This window comes from Chiloscyllium punctatum, chromosome 3 (assembly GCF_047496795.1).
Source record: "Chiloscyllium punctatum isolate Juve2018m chromosome 3, sChiPun1.3, whole genome shotgun sequence".
Lineage (NCBI taxonomy): Eukaryota > Metazoa > Chordata > Chondrichthyes > Orectolobiformes > Hemiscylliidae > Chiloscyllium > Chiloscyllium punctatum.
Window position 1 is genome coordinate 74,715,197 of NC_092741.1, and position 15,156 is coordinate 74,730,352.

Here is a 15,156-nt window from a genome sequence, read left to right on the forward strand (position 1 = left end):
TGCATGGCAAAATAATCTTTGTTTTGTCGAGAGCACTGGTTCTAAAAGTGTCACTCACTGGTGGCCCACAGGCATCTGTTCGGGAGTCTGCTGTCTGGTCTAAAACACGAGAAAATAGACCAGATGCTTCATCATCACCACTTATGTAACATCACACAATCGGATACGCCTATGAAGACACCCCTTTGTCACGAGGGACAACATCTTTTTAATTGCTAAATCTGTGTTACTGCTACAACACACAACTGTAAGATTGGATTTTCAGCACTTGGGTTGAGCATAGACTGACCTGAGACTGGAGATTTCCAGCGTGAAATTAAACATCAGTATCTTAGCATAAATAGCACTATCTTTTGCACTAATCCAACATTTTCTTTTAGCTGCGGCCAGCAAAAGTGGGTAGAGTTTGTGTTCCACTCAAGTTGGTCAGTGAAACATAGCAGATAGCCAGTTCTAGATCCTAGAAGCACACTAGGAACCACAAGGGTTCTTGTTGATTTTCCATTTTCATCATTTCTCAAGCAATCTGTGTCTTATTGCTATTACTGTCTCAATGCTGCAATTGTGGTCAAATTTGCTACCTTCCCTGCTGGGAAAGGAGACACCGGTGGTTCTGGGTCGAGATGGAAGTACTGTATATTATGTATACTGATTATATCTCCCAAACTCTCTTCAACTGAGACCCAATTTTAAGGCTTAAATTGCCCAAAGCTCTCAAGTGACAATGGAACGGAGAATGGATGGAGGAAATGACGTGTGGTAACAGGTTAACTTTCTGGCAACATAGTTTGAAATCCCACCATGGTAGGCGGTGACATTTTTAAATCAATAAAAATATGGAATAAAAAACTTGTCTAAAGATGACATGATACCAATGTTATTGTTAAAGCCCACCTGGTTCATTAACTTCCTTTAGGAAAGGAAATCCTTACCTAGTCTGGTCTACATGTGACACTAGATGTCACTGCAACTACGAGTCATCTCATGGTTCAAGGAATGAAGAGTTTAAATTACATTGTTATTGTGGTTGAGTTCGCTGAGCTGGCAATTTGTGTTGCATATGTTTCATCCCCTGTCTAGGTGACATCCTCAGTGCTTGGGAGCCTCCTATGAAGCGCTTCTAGTGATTTATAGTGATTTGTATCTGCCACTTCCGGTTGTCAGTTCCAGCTGTCTGCTGCAGTGGCCGGTATATTGGGTCCAGGTCAGTGTGCTTATTGATTGAATCTGTGGCTGAGTGCCATGCCTCTAGGAATTCCCTGGCTGTTCTCTGTTTGGCTTGTCCTATAATAGTAGTGTTGTCCCAGTCGAATTCATGTTGCTTGTCATCTGCGTGTGTGGCTACTAAGGATAGCTGGTCGTGTCGTTTCATGGCTAGTTGGTGTTCATGGATGCGGATCGTTAGCTGTCTTCCTGTTTGTCCTATGTAGTGTTTTGTGCAGTCCTTGCATGGGATTTTGTACACTACATTGGTTTTGCTCATGCTGGGTATCAGGTCCTTCGTTCTGGTGAGTTGTTGTCCGAGAGTGGTCGTTGGTTTGTGTGCTGTTATGAGTCCTAGTGGTCGTAGTAGTCTGACTGTCAGTTCGGAAATGCTCTTGATGTATGGTAGTGTGGCTAGTCCTTTGGGTTGCGGCATGTCCTCGTTCTGAGCAAAACCAATATAGTGTACAAAATCCCATGCAAGGACTGCACAAAACACTACATAGGACAAACAGGAAGACAGCTAACGATCCGCATCCATGAACACCAACTAGCCATGAAATGACACGACCAGCTATCCTTAGTAGCTACACATGCAGATGACAAGCAACATGAATTCAACTGGGACAACACTACTATTATAGGGCAAGCCAAACAGAGAACAGCCAGGGAATTCCTAGAGGCATGGCACTCATCCACAGATTCAATCAATAAGCACATCGACCTGGACCCAATATACCGACCACTGCAACGGACAGCTGGAACTGACAACTGGAAGTGGCAGAGACAAACCACTATAAATGCCGTAGGAAACATCACAGAAGCGCTTCACAGGAGGCTCCCAAGCACTGAGGATGTCACCTGGACAGGGGACGAAACATCTGCAACACAAATTCCCAGCTCGGTGAACAGAACCACAACAACGAGCACCCGAGCTACAAATCTTCTCACAAACTTTAAATTACCTAGTTAGATTGGAGAAGTTGGGACTGTTTCTCTTGGAGAAAGAGAAGGTTGATTAGAAATTTGATAAATTTTTTAAAATTATAGGGGTTCTGGAGAAAGTAGTGGAGAAAGAACTGTTCTGACTGGGAGAAAGATCACAAAGGAGAGAGCAATTGAGATAGGAGATGAAACATTTTTACACAGTTTTTCAAAATCAGAAATGGCTGCTTGAGCGTGTGATGGAGGAAGGATTAACTCAAGCATTCAAGAGGGAATTGGCCTTATTATATGAAAAGGAAAAATGTGCCAAGTTCTGGGGAAATATCACGAATGAGATGGCCTCTTCTACTGTGCTGTAACAATTCTGTGATTTGGTGATCTCCTATTCCAAGTCATTCTGTTTTACCTTAAATTTTAAAAAAGACCATTTAAAACATAACAATTTTGTAAATTCTAGCAGTCATATCTCTGTATACCAGGTGTATCTGAAATACTTTGGCAGTTCTATCTACAATACATGGACTGCAGTGGTTCAAGAGGTCAGCTCACAACCACCTCCTCAAGGGTAACTAGGAACAGGCAATAAACACTGGCCAGCCATCAATGCTCATGTCCCATGAGTGAATAAAAAAATACATGACTCAATTGGTAGCATTTTCACCTCTAAGTTTGTGGAAGTTGTATTGGAGTCCACTAGAGAACAAGCTTATGCCATCTGGTTGCCAGACATTCAGGGGCCCCCATGTCAAGTGCTATTCAAAGAGAGGTACAAGCCTGAACAGAAAGGAGAACAGACAAGAATCAACCTGAAGTGCCACACCAGCCTCACAGCTCAGGTCGGAAAATATCAAAAGGGAACAGAGGGAGGAAATTTATGGCTCTAACTAAAGTCTTTCAAACTCTCAGACCACAATTCTGCAATCTGTAATGTAATTGTTGGGACAAGTGCATTGAGTGGCGACTGACTTGTTGTCTCCATCACAAAGAAAGCTCACTGAATTGAGCTCCACTTAGCTTCTTAAGAGCTTCTTTGCAGATCACATACCTCAATCATGAAGTCCTAGACCATAATCATAAATTTAAGACTGGCGTTGCAGTAAGTGCTGTACAGATAGGAGGCGCCATCGTTCAGATTAGATGTTAAAATGAGGTCCTATCTGCCCACGCAGGTGGACCTAAGAGATTCCATGGCACTATCTTGAAGAGAAGTCCGGGTCAATATTTGAACCTCAACCAACATCATTAAACAGATCATTTGGTGAGTATCTCATTGCTTGTTGTGGAACCTTGCTGCATTTCCTCGACACTTCAGAAAGATGTATTTCATTGCCTACCAGGTGTTTTGAAATGTCCTAAGGCAATGAAAGATATTACCTAAATATAGGTCTTTCTTTTTCATTTACACACTGATCCTTTTAACACAACGAATGTTAGCTTCAAGGTTTGATTTTTAAGTTGTTAATGAAAACATGGAAATGATGTACACCCATGACACCAACTTCCACAACCTTATTTCCTCACACAAATAAATATCATCTTTTAATTAGTTAATACATCTGGAACTTTTTTTAGATATGCAGAATTTAATTTAAAATTCTGCCTTTGCCTCCTGGCAAAAGAAAATATCAAAGCTTTGGACCAGGCGAGATTTTCAGGAGAAGATCTGCTCATTTTTTGTCAGTTTTGGACATCATTAAAATGCTACAAACATTGCACAATAAAATATCACCACTTTAACATGTTTAGCTTAAATTTATTTCTTTGCCAGTTTAATGAACACATTTCATTGTTTACTTTTCAATAATTTTCATGCCTCTGAGAAATTTTAGATGAAGACATGTTTCCACTCTAAGAGCTTGCAATATAACTTCAGGGTCAAAACATTTCCAATTAGTTATTAAGAAGGCATCTTTGTCATCAGAACTATTTGAAGGATATGCTTATTTTATTTTACAAAGACATGTTATATGACAAACTGCATCAGAACCATTTTCCAATTGCTTATTTGTGATGTTGTCCTAATGATGGTGATCCCAAGGTCCTGTGCCTCTTTGTTGATTTAATTAAAGTGATTTTGTGTACACCTTCTTATGATCATAGTTCTGCTGGCAAGATGTCAGTTCTGTGTCCTATATAAAATCTAACATTGAGCTAAGCTGGTTCAGACGTTGTAATAATTGAGGCAAAGATATTTTATGTTGTATATGCCAGCTTGGCTCAGGGGCTACTTCTTGAACCTGAAGCTCCACATTAAACTATGTAATTTACACTATACATGTCACACAAAAACAAGTGGGGATCCACATTTGCTCATTCAGGTGCATGTTTAACCTAAGGCATTTACCAAAAGATATGAGGTAGTCTTCCTGTTATCCTGGCCAATTTGCTTCCCTCAACCAAAATAGATTAACCATTCATTCATCTCAAAGCTGCATTGGTCTTACTAGTGTGCATAATTAAGCTGCTGCATTCCCACACATAAACATTGTGACTTATAGTCTTTGTAGGAGAATCTCTTTGAAACATTTGAGATAATTGCTAAGATGCCATATAAATCTAAATTCTTTTTCCTACTGAAGGCAGATTTGGCAAGAAATCTAAACAGGTACTGTATGTTTTTAAGAGTTCTGCACATGCCATTTAGGTACAAAAAATACATTCGCAGAGCACTCTCACATGCCATATTGATGCAGATATTAGCATGAATGTACAGTAAACAGAGACAAAAGTAGGGAACTCAGGCAGTTTATGAAGTTATTCGGGATGAAACACAGATTGAGGCCACCATTGCATTTTGGAGATCAACACTCCAGCCAGCACCATCTCTTAAAATTACTCAGCTGTAAAGTTTACAGGTTGGTTGCTGGTTGATTCTTTTTTTCTGGTGGTTGTTTCGATGCTACCACTGTTTGATGCTCTTCTATGTTTCTCTTCTCAGTGGTAGCAAAGTTCTGCAAAGAATGATGTGGCAGGTGCTTAAAGAGTTAATGATAACTTCAAAGCTGTTGCACAAATCAGTCATGTTCAAAGGTGGCTACACCAGTAGGCATTCATCTTGGTGTACAACATAACTTTGTGAATAAACAGAAGATATGCATAGCAGGACAGAGAGATTGTGCAAGGGCTCCCAACAGGATATTCAGGGAACAACTCTCCAACCTGAACCCCATTGAAGAAAAATTTGTATGATATTTATCTTTCAATAAGTACGCCCTCACTGAAATCCGACACGAATGTAGACACATGTGCAATCCCAAAACAAGACAAGGGCTGCATTGCCAATATGTTGGTAAGGTGACTGTAGTGAAGAACTTTCATTCATTCTTCTGGCTCCTTCAAGCTCCTCAGTCACTACGTAAGATGACTGACATAAGACTCGACATTAAAAGATTGCATGTCATTCTGTTTTGTTAGGGAGAAGTTGGAGCACATGGTTTTTCTAAGATTGCAGTCTTCCACATGACACAGGGTTCTGTGACTGCATGCACATTACTTTGTGGTTATCATGTATCTGCTGTGACCTACACTGCAACCAAAAGAATTCCATTTCCTCAATACCCAGCTGGTGTGTAACCATAAGCAGAGAGGCACTTTGTTAGCATCTAGAATCCTGGCAGCAATCATGACATCTTCATTTTGCAGCAGCTTACTCTACCAGTTTGAGTCACTACAGAAAACTAAACAGTGACTTCAGGGCAACAAGGATGATTCAGATATACAATCCATTAATGTGCAGTGTGTATAGAGTTAATGTACAGGGAGGAATGAAGATAATGTTCGTACTTGCACTGTTTATAGCTGGTAATCAGAAGAGAGTTGGAGATGTTGGGGTAGGGTAGATAGGGAAAGGAAGGTTAACTATGAGGATTCTGATATCTTTATTTATTTCAGTCTCACCACTGCCAAGACCTCATCCCGGAATGACCAGTACCACCTCTTCCATGGGTCAGGATAATCAAGCGCATTTTCCCCTCCCCAGTCGGGTCCTGCAACCTTTGATTGTGTGTCGCCTTGTACTGCAAAGGAGAGAAAAGTGTGTTGTGCAGTTTGATGTGACTGTGATGGTAGAATTATCTCCTATTGTGGAAACTGTCAAATATTTGTGGTTTGTAGCAATGCTTAGTATGAGAGAGTGAGATGCAGTATAATATTGTTAGGTATAAGTCCTATTTGGTAAAGATTTAGGCCATTGAGATATGGGGTTTCAGCAAATTGAGCAGTGTTAAAGACAAATGATGGGATGATATTTACTCATTGTGACCATATGTATAAGGCCGCTGAACTTTGTGCAGTATTACATCCACATACTCATAACTTAGCTCTTGGCATTGACCCCCATAGCTATCTTCTTCTTCTGTGTTTTGTGTATGTAACTGGAAGGGTACCTGGCCCACTCTAGGTACCATTCATCTTCCTACTATACACCTCCACAATATCTGTACAGTGTCAAAAACCTGAGATAGCATGTTCTCTTATGTTAGGTCATTGATATATATGTCACAGGTCAGATTCAGTTCCTTCACAACTGTCAGCACTTGCTGCATCTATGATGCATCTCCTGTTTAAGAATTCTAATTGCTCATATTGAATCATCCCCGCCAACTAGACATCTAACCAAACAACAGTGTGTAGTTAGTGCTGGCTGAGCATTGAAATTATTTAAAACAGCAGGCAGCACAAATCACAATTTATGCTTCTGTTTTCAGTGGTTATAGTGAATTCAGTCTCATTTGATTTTGTGCATTTCTTTTCTCCAATGCTATGCTTTTTACTGAACAATTACTCTTTTTAAAGAAGGCATTTCCTTTTCATCTGGTTTAACATAGTTTTGTCAAGAGAATTCTCAGCGGTGGTGTATTTTTAATGTTTGTGATCCAGAAGTCCCTGAATAATTACTGGCAAAAGCTCTAAATCCATGAGTCACAGCAAACTTTACTGTTTACTTATGTGAATACATATGCTTGTTTTTATATAAGTGTACTTATTTTACACAAGTGTGAGCATGGTAAACATTGTATAGCTGTGGTAACTGAGCAAATCCTACTCTGAACTGAGCAGTCTTCTGAAACAGGCTTGAGGGAATAGTTTAAAAGTAAACTGCTTCATTAAGTCATCAGCATAATCTTTCCATAGTTGCATTGAATCTGTTGAATACCACCTTGCCCGTTCTTTGTTTGAAACACTTCTTCATTCCTTTATTGCTTACTTTTTCAGCACTGTTTCAATCACTAGCATTAATCTTTCTACCAGCATTTTTTTTATATTGTAGCAATTAACTTGGTTTGAAAATGAAATTGAATCTGTTATGATCCCAGGTGATAGTGGTACTGTCCAAGTCAGAATGAAATCTGGTTTGCAGGATCATATGGGTTTTATTTTGTTTAGGTATTTAATATAATGGTAAATCGCTGAGCATATTTTTTGACAGCAGAATGGAAGTTTATTACACAAAAGAGGAAAATAATCAAACTAAGCCATCTAATATAGGGATTCTATGAAATATAGAGGACAGTTACAATGATCGTAAAACACAAAAACACAAAATTTCACTCCATTTCCCAATAATATTTGTTATAGACATCCAAATCCAGAGAAATTATATCTCTGTCCAAACTCTTTCATTTTCTACTTGACTGACTCCTTGCAGTTTCTTTGCCATGGAATGTGAAGAAAATTAATTTGGTTCTAAATTTTCTAAACTGAAAATAGCACATGATCTTAAGCAAAAGACAAATGAAGAGCAGATGCTGGAAATTAGGAACAAAATCAGAAATAGCTGGAACAACTCAGCAAATCCTGGCAGCATCTGTGGAGAGAAATCAGAGCAGTTCTGAGGAACGGTCACCGGACTGAAATGTTAACCCTGATTTCTCTCCACAGATGCTGCCAGACTTGCTGAGCTTTTCCAGCAATTTCTGTTTTTGTTCATGATCTTAAGCATTTTCTGTAACTGTCATAAACACAGCGATATAAACATATTTCCATTTGCACTATGGGGGCACGGCATTTAGGAAGGACAAGAAGCTAGGAAAAGGTGGAGAGTTAACTCAGTTAATGAAGGATGGTATTGGTTCTATAGAGAAAAATGACAAGACGTTACTGTAGAAGTTGTGTACAGGCCCTAACAGTTACCCAGCAGGATAGAGCACAGAGGAAGAAATAGTGGGAGCTTGTCAGAAAGGCACACCTTGTCATAAGAGGCAGTGGTGGAGTGAGAATGTCATTGGGCTAGTAATTCAGAACCCCAGGCTAATGTTCTGATGATATGTGTTTGGATTCCAGAATGTCAGATTGTTTAATGTATCAGGGACCACTGTTATGGCAAGTTGGAAAAGTCATTGGAGAAATTGAGAGGGGGTGGGATGTGGTCATCAATAGTCACAACCACTCCAGCTTTCACAGGGATCAGTGCAGCATGATGCTAGGCATAGATGAGATGTCGGCTACACTCTCATTGGAGAGGGGTAATAGATAGGGTTCTAAGATGGGATAAGGCTAAGGTTGGGTAACCTGTGACACCTGGTTTTTAGCTAGCATTACATTTCCGAATGTGCAGTTGTACTTCCGGTAGGGTGTCAGCCTTGTTACCTAACCCAAATAATCTGAGAAATATTTGGTTTTGGCTCCCTTCCCACTTCATGCATGGTGAAGGTAAACTTCTGGATGTCCAGGCTTGACCAGGTTCACAGCTGGTCTTTAAAAATGGCACTGGTGCCTGGAATCCCATGGGATTCCAACAATGATATGAACTTCTGCCTGAAGAGTATGACAATAGGGTGAATGGTGCACTGTAGAGATGTCATGCATAGCTAGTAAGGTGAGTTTTAGAGAATAGCCGTAAAAATGCAGATAAACCTTCAATAAAATTTAACAGTCTTCACACTTTACCGATTCCTGGTAAAATTCAGCTCTATGGCTCAATATAGTAGTCTCTCAATTTTTGACCATTGATAATTATTCTGGAAGAATGACCACGAGACGGAGAAAGAATATTCATTGTCAAGTCAGTTTTGGCTCCTGCTAACTTTATTTAGTATTCTGAAGGATGGCAATCACTTCAGGCAAAACTTGTAAACACTGAAAACTAACATTTCTACAAGTTTCTACCTTACATTCTAGGTAATAATTATAAAAAATTATGGTTTATCAAGCCTGTACTAATTAAAATTCATGTTATTCAAACTTTATCAGCTGCGTTCTACAGATAACTGTTCCATCGTCCCAATAGGACTGTAACAAGCATGTCTATAAATTGTTAGATCATCTATGCCTACACTTGTTTGCATAATCTTTACCCTCATTATAACCAGAACCTTTCCCAAGCCCATTTGAAGAAGTCAGTCAAGTTAGTATTAATTGCTTAAATGTGACTTTGTTATAGGCCAGCCAAAATTATAGGTTTTCTAATCGGCAAGCTCAGTTATAGTCTGCCAAGTTTCTGTAGCTATCCTCCCAGATCATGTTTATGTTAAGTCATGTTACAAATGTTTTTAAGAATTTCGGGCACAGCCGAGAACCATGGGGAAAAGTTTAACTTTGAATGATGGTGTTAATTTCCAAAGTGGAATTGAAAATCGGGAGAAACATGAAGCATCTGCCTGTTTGCTATCACCCATTTTGCATTATTCCAGAGTCAAGATTTTTCCCAGGATTTAGATTTTGTCATCCGCTGGCTTTCCATTTTGAAAGCATCGATTAAATGGTTTTTAGACATTGATTTTAGAGTCTGAACTAGTTTAAGTTCAGCAAGTGAAGCGTATCCTAAAGTAGCCAATTTCACTGAAGACAGGAAATTGAACTGGAACTATTGTTCGCTAAGTTACTTATTAGGGTGGGTGGGGTGAGGGTGTAAGTGATTGTGAAGTATACAAATTCAGGGTTGCAGCAGCTGAGATTATTTTTGTTATTCTGCATATAATTCAAACCCTTTTACTGAGTCTCTTCTCTTCCATTCCCTTAGGTAGTGACCAAAGTTTACTTTGCACAGACTCTGATTAATTCATATGTACAATCATGATTTAAATTTTTATGTCAAAACTCCAATTTCCAATTTGAAAGGGTCAATCACCTGAATTTGGAGGACAGTGGGGACCCTGGCAGTAGGTCTCTGTGAAATGAAGCCAGCTCAATCTTTGGCTTTAAAGCAAAAGTCACTCAAAATTCATACCCTCTTCCTTTGATTTTCCAGATTATACTGGTAAACTTTAATTTTAGAGTCATGCAGCACAACATAGAGCATTCTGTCCAACCAGTCCATGCCAACCATAGTGCCAAATGAAACCAGCCCCACCTGCCTGTGCTTGGCCCATGTACTTCTCTATATGTCTTTTCTAAACGTAGTAACTACTCGCATCCACCACTTCCTCTGGAAGATCATTCCACACGTGAACCACTCTGTAAAAATCTTTCTTCTCTCACCTTAAAAATATGCCTGGTGCTGGAAGAGCACAGCAGTTCAGGCAGCATCCAAGGAGCTTCGAAATCCTTGGATGCTGTCTGAACTGCTGTGCTCTTCCAGCACCACTAATCCAGAATCTGGTTTCCAGCATCTGCAGTCATTGTTTTTACCTCCTTAAAAATATGCCCCCTACTCTTGAAATCCTCCATCCTAGAGAAAGCCACTGCCGTTTATGTTATCTATACTTTTCATTATTTTATAAACCTCTGTGAGGTCACCTCTCAATCATTATGTTATTTTTGTTTGCTTTGGTTTGTCGTCAGTTTGTGTGGATTTTTCTTAGCTGATCCTTTAGCTGTATCCTCCCTTTACAACTAGGCCATTAATATCTACATATTTTACCATGGATCTTTTCCCTACTAGCTCAGCAAACAGTTTTTGTTGATATGAAGATTTGTATTGTTCACACTATTTCAAATGTTTTTATCAAATATTTTGTTTTAAAATTCTTTAACCTCATTTCTCTACAACTTGCGAGCCAATTTAAAGCAAAATCTGTCTGATAGGCTTTTGGAATTTTAGTGGAGGTACTGACCTTGCCCACCATTGGGAAGTTGGAGGGAAGGCAGTGGGAGCCGACCCCTGCTGGCCTGGAAGCCACAGCCAAATACAACTCTGTCAGAAGTATAGTCCCACTTCCAAGGGCTGTCAGCAAGTCAGGAACACAGAAGCTCACAGTAGCACAGTTGCCTCACAACGTCAGGGACCCTGGTTTGATTCCAGCTTTGAGTGACTGTGTGGAGTTTGCACTTTCTCCTCGTTTCTGCATGGGTTTCCTCTGGGTACTCTGGTTTCCTCCCACAGTCCAAAGAAGTGCAGATTAGGTGGATTGGCCATGCTAAATGCAGAGTTACGGAGATGGAGTGAGACTAGGTTTGGCTCTGTGTGTGATGCAATTCAGAGGGTCAGTGCAGACCTGATGGGCCAAATGACCTCTTTCTGCACTGTAGGAATTCTGTGATTCTAAATCAAATGGCTATCAGCTGTCCAATTCCAGTAGCACTAGAGTGATAAGCACTACTGGAACTACAATAAGTCAAGTAGTGGGGAAGGGGTCAGTGAATTGCAGGCTTCAGGTGGGTTCATGTGTTCAGGTAGCACTAGGAGTGAAACCCTCCATTTGTAAGAATAGAGAATGAGACTTAATGAGATGTAGCCATCTCAGGCTATACCAATGTTGGTTGCCCATTTCTAATTGCACTGGGACAGGTGCTGCTGAGCACCCCTTCTCAACTCCTGCAGTTCATCTGAAGCAGGTACATCTACTGTGCTGTTAGGAAGGGAGTTCCAATGACAGTGATGTAACAGCAAAGTAGTTCCAACTCAAAATGCTGTTTGGCTTGGTGAGAAACTTACGTGTGGTGGTGCTTCTCTGCCCTTGCCATTGCCATTGTTCTTGCCCTTCTAGAAAGTAGAGGTCACAGGTTTGTAAAATGTTAAATAAAGGTTGGCAGTGCATCTTGCATAAGGTACACACCTTGTAGTTCATGTCATCACTCTAACATTGGTCAGACTACAGGTAAGCCTCTGGAACATCCAGAATGTTGCCGCCTGCTTTCAGTGTGGAGGCAAGGGGAGTGACTTCTGTGTCGCACTTTGTTTCCGGGCCTTCTGGTCAGTTTTGCATTGCATGGATATTAAATATGGAGTGCATCAATGTTTCTGTGACTTTTCATTGTCCTGCACAGGCTTATTAGATCAGAGTTGAAGAAAAAAGCTGCAGGTCTAAAGAGAATGGACAAAGAAATGGGATGCTGAGCTGCTTTTGCAGAGAGTTTGCATGGATGTGAGGGGCTGACTCCCCTCCTACATTTCTAATACTGCAATGTCCAGGCCTCTCCTATCAGTTCCCAGCATATTTGTTATTCATTTGTTTGTATTGCCTATGAGACATACCTTCCCCTGCAATGATAATCCAGCTGGATTGAGCTGAAACACAATGCAGCAACCTGGCAGAACCTGTTAAAAACATACACTTTTCTCTAGCCACATGGCTACCAAAAGTAGACATCATTCTTTTCCTTTTTAGATACTAATAGAAACTCTTGCTATCTGTCTTGAACTTTCTAGCTAGCTACCTCTCCTGCTCTAATTTATTTGTCCTGATTAACCTTTCAGTCATTCTCTGCTGTTCTCCATATTCTGACCTACCATTTATCTCTGCTCAAATACTTGCTTTTCTCAAGTTTGATGTTTTCCAGAACCTGTTTATTTGAACAGGGATGGTAAGATCTCCCTTTGGAAATTTTCTTTACAGTAGGAGTTTACTTATTCTGAATATTCTGAAATATACATTTAAATGTCTGCTACTGTTTCTGTACTGATATTTCTAATATCTCAGTTCACTTCAGCTAGTTTACCTTTTATGTCCATGTAGTTGCCATTTGCAGCATTATCACCTGCCTGCCATCTCTAATATGTTTTGATTAATAATTGTGAATTAAGTAATAATTAGTAAGGCCTAAGCTGGAATTTTAGCACTGCCCGTAAACGTTATAATACAGAAGAAATACAATAGCGATTGAATTTAGAGTTTCTAATAATACTGGTGATCGTCTTATTTGCTCCTTTTGCCACACAAATTTGGAAATCAAATCAACAAACATCTCCACTTCTGATCTTATGATGGAGGGAAGGTCATGGTGAAGCAGCTAAAGATGATTAAGCCTAGGACAATACCCTAAGGAATTTCTTCAGTCTTGATTGGCCTCCAAAAACCACAGTTTTCCAACCAGTGGAGAGTTTCCCCTCTCGATTTCATTGATACCAATTTTGCTTATGCTTCTTGATGTCACATTCAGTCAGATTTCACCTTAATGACAAGGACAATCATCATTTCTCAATTCAGGGCTCAGTTGGCCTAAGGATGGGTTGTTGTCCGACATTTACCCTGTCACTGATAAAATACCAGCAGATTTGGGTAGACAACTGCACTTGTCTGTAGTCAATAAGTATTTTAATAAGTTAATAAGTTAATTTATGGAAATGACTGCTGCTGTTCCTCAGTTGGTACTTCTCATTTATTATGATCTTTTTCAGTCTATTCAAACTAGTTCAATCCAGAAAGCTTCTTGCATCAATTTATTCCAACTTTATCTTCCTCAGAAGTATTAGATACAGAACCAAATCTGTCTATATTCCAAGAATTCCAAGAGTACCAATGGAATTCTCTCCCTAACAGCATTGTAAATCTATCTACAGCAGTTCAAGAAGGCAGCTTACCACCACCAAAGTGTCAAACACAGGAAATAATATTTTGTGTTACAGTGATCAACTCATGAAAATTTGTAAACATTTGCAAAAGGGAAGGTATATCAAAAGTGCACATGGAGAGTTGACCCCATGTCTATCGCTGATGTTGTGAATTTTTCAGTTTTTGTAATGTGGCTGAGGCAGAAGAGAAGCAAATGATTGGTCTTTGGGGAATCCTTCAATAACAATCCAAGGGTGGGAAGAGAAATCATTGGTAGGTCAGTCAGTAAGACTGAAACAAAACACAGTCAGATTCACTGAATTGGATGATATACAAAAAATATTGGAAGTTGATGATGTAATTAATCTTTCAAGATCTGCAGAGCAGTTGGGATGAGTTATAGGGATAGTGCAATAGAGTCAAAGGAAATGCTATTTGTGAGACTGATTCAGTCCATTTCAGTGATGTGGGACCATAGGAAGAATTAATTAGTGACAGTGAAGCTGGAAGTTGTGGCAAAATGGACGTGGAGGTGAGGATGACATATTCAAGGATTTTGGAAAGGAAACAAATATTGGAGATGCTTCTTAGACTAGACATAATTTCCTGGCATTGTAATTGAATACAACACATTTTATCAAATCAGAAAAATAAATTGCATAACCCACTTGTCTGCTCAAGACGAAGAGGCTAAAAATCCATTTTGGGATAGATGATTTTGAAGAAAAGTCATTAATGCCCTATGTTATAGAGTCATAGAATCATAGAGATTTACAGCACGGAAACAGAGCCTTCGGTCCAACTCGTCAATGCCGACCAGATATCTCAACCCAATCTCGTCCCACCTGCCAGCACCTGGGCCATATCCCTCCAAACCTTCCTATTCATATACCCATCCAGATGCATTTTAAATTTTGCAATTGTACTAGCCTCTACCACTTCCTCTGGCAGCTCATTCCATACGTGTACCAAAGTACCTCAGCAACCTTCCGAGGGAGATCAGGCAAATATTGAATACCTACTTGAGATTGGAGCTACCAGCCTTCCGGTCTGTGTCAGGATTTATGTTTAAGGTTTACTGGATTAAGCACACTGCAAACTTGAGTACTGTGGTCCTAAAGCAGTTTCTCAGTAATATTTTCTGAAAGTATTTAAGTAGTTATTAAGTTTATGAATTTTGCGAATTGTTATGCTGAAATGAAACATTATAAAAATGAAAGCCTTTTCATTTGCAGTACACTGACATGCAGAGTTCCTGCTTTCCAAAGTAAATATTCATATGGAATGTTCAGTGCTGACCCAGTAAAAGATTAACTGGCATTTTTCAGTTTTTGTTAATGGCCATTAGAACTGTCAG

The 15,156-nt window shown here is 39.6% G+C and overlaps 1 protein-coding gene across 3 annotated transcripts in view; it reads left to right on the forward strand.

The window, feature by feature from the left end:
* Positions 1-15,156, forward strand: part of bach2b (BTB and CNC homology 1, basic leucine zipper transcription factor 2b) — a 275,648-nt gene that overhangs the window by 229,127 nt on the left and 31,365 nt on the right. The window contains exon 2 of one of the 3 annotated variants that reach the window (XM_072555141.1): positions 3,318-3,406. The exons of the other annotated variants lie outside the window; for them this stretch is intronic. The gene's annotated coding sequence lies outside the window, so the exon portion shown is untranslated. The remainder of the gene's footprint in view (positions 1-3,317; positions 3,407-15,156) is intronic. 3 annotated transcript variants of the gene reach the window in all.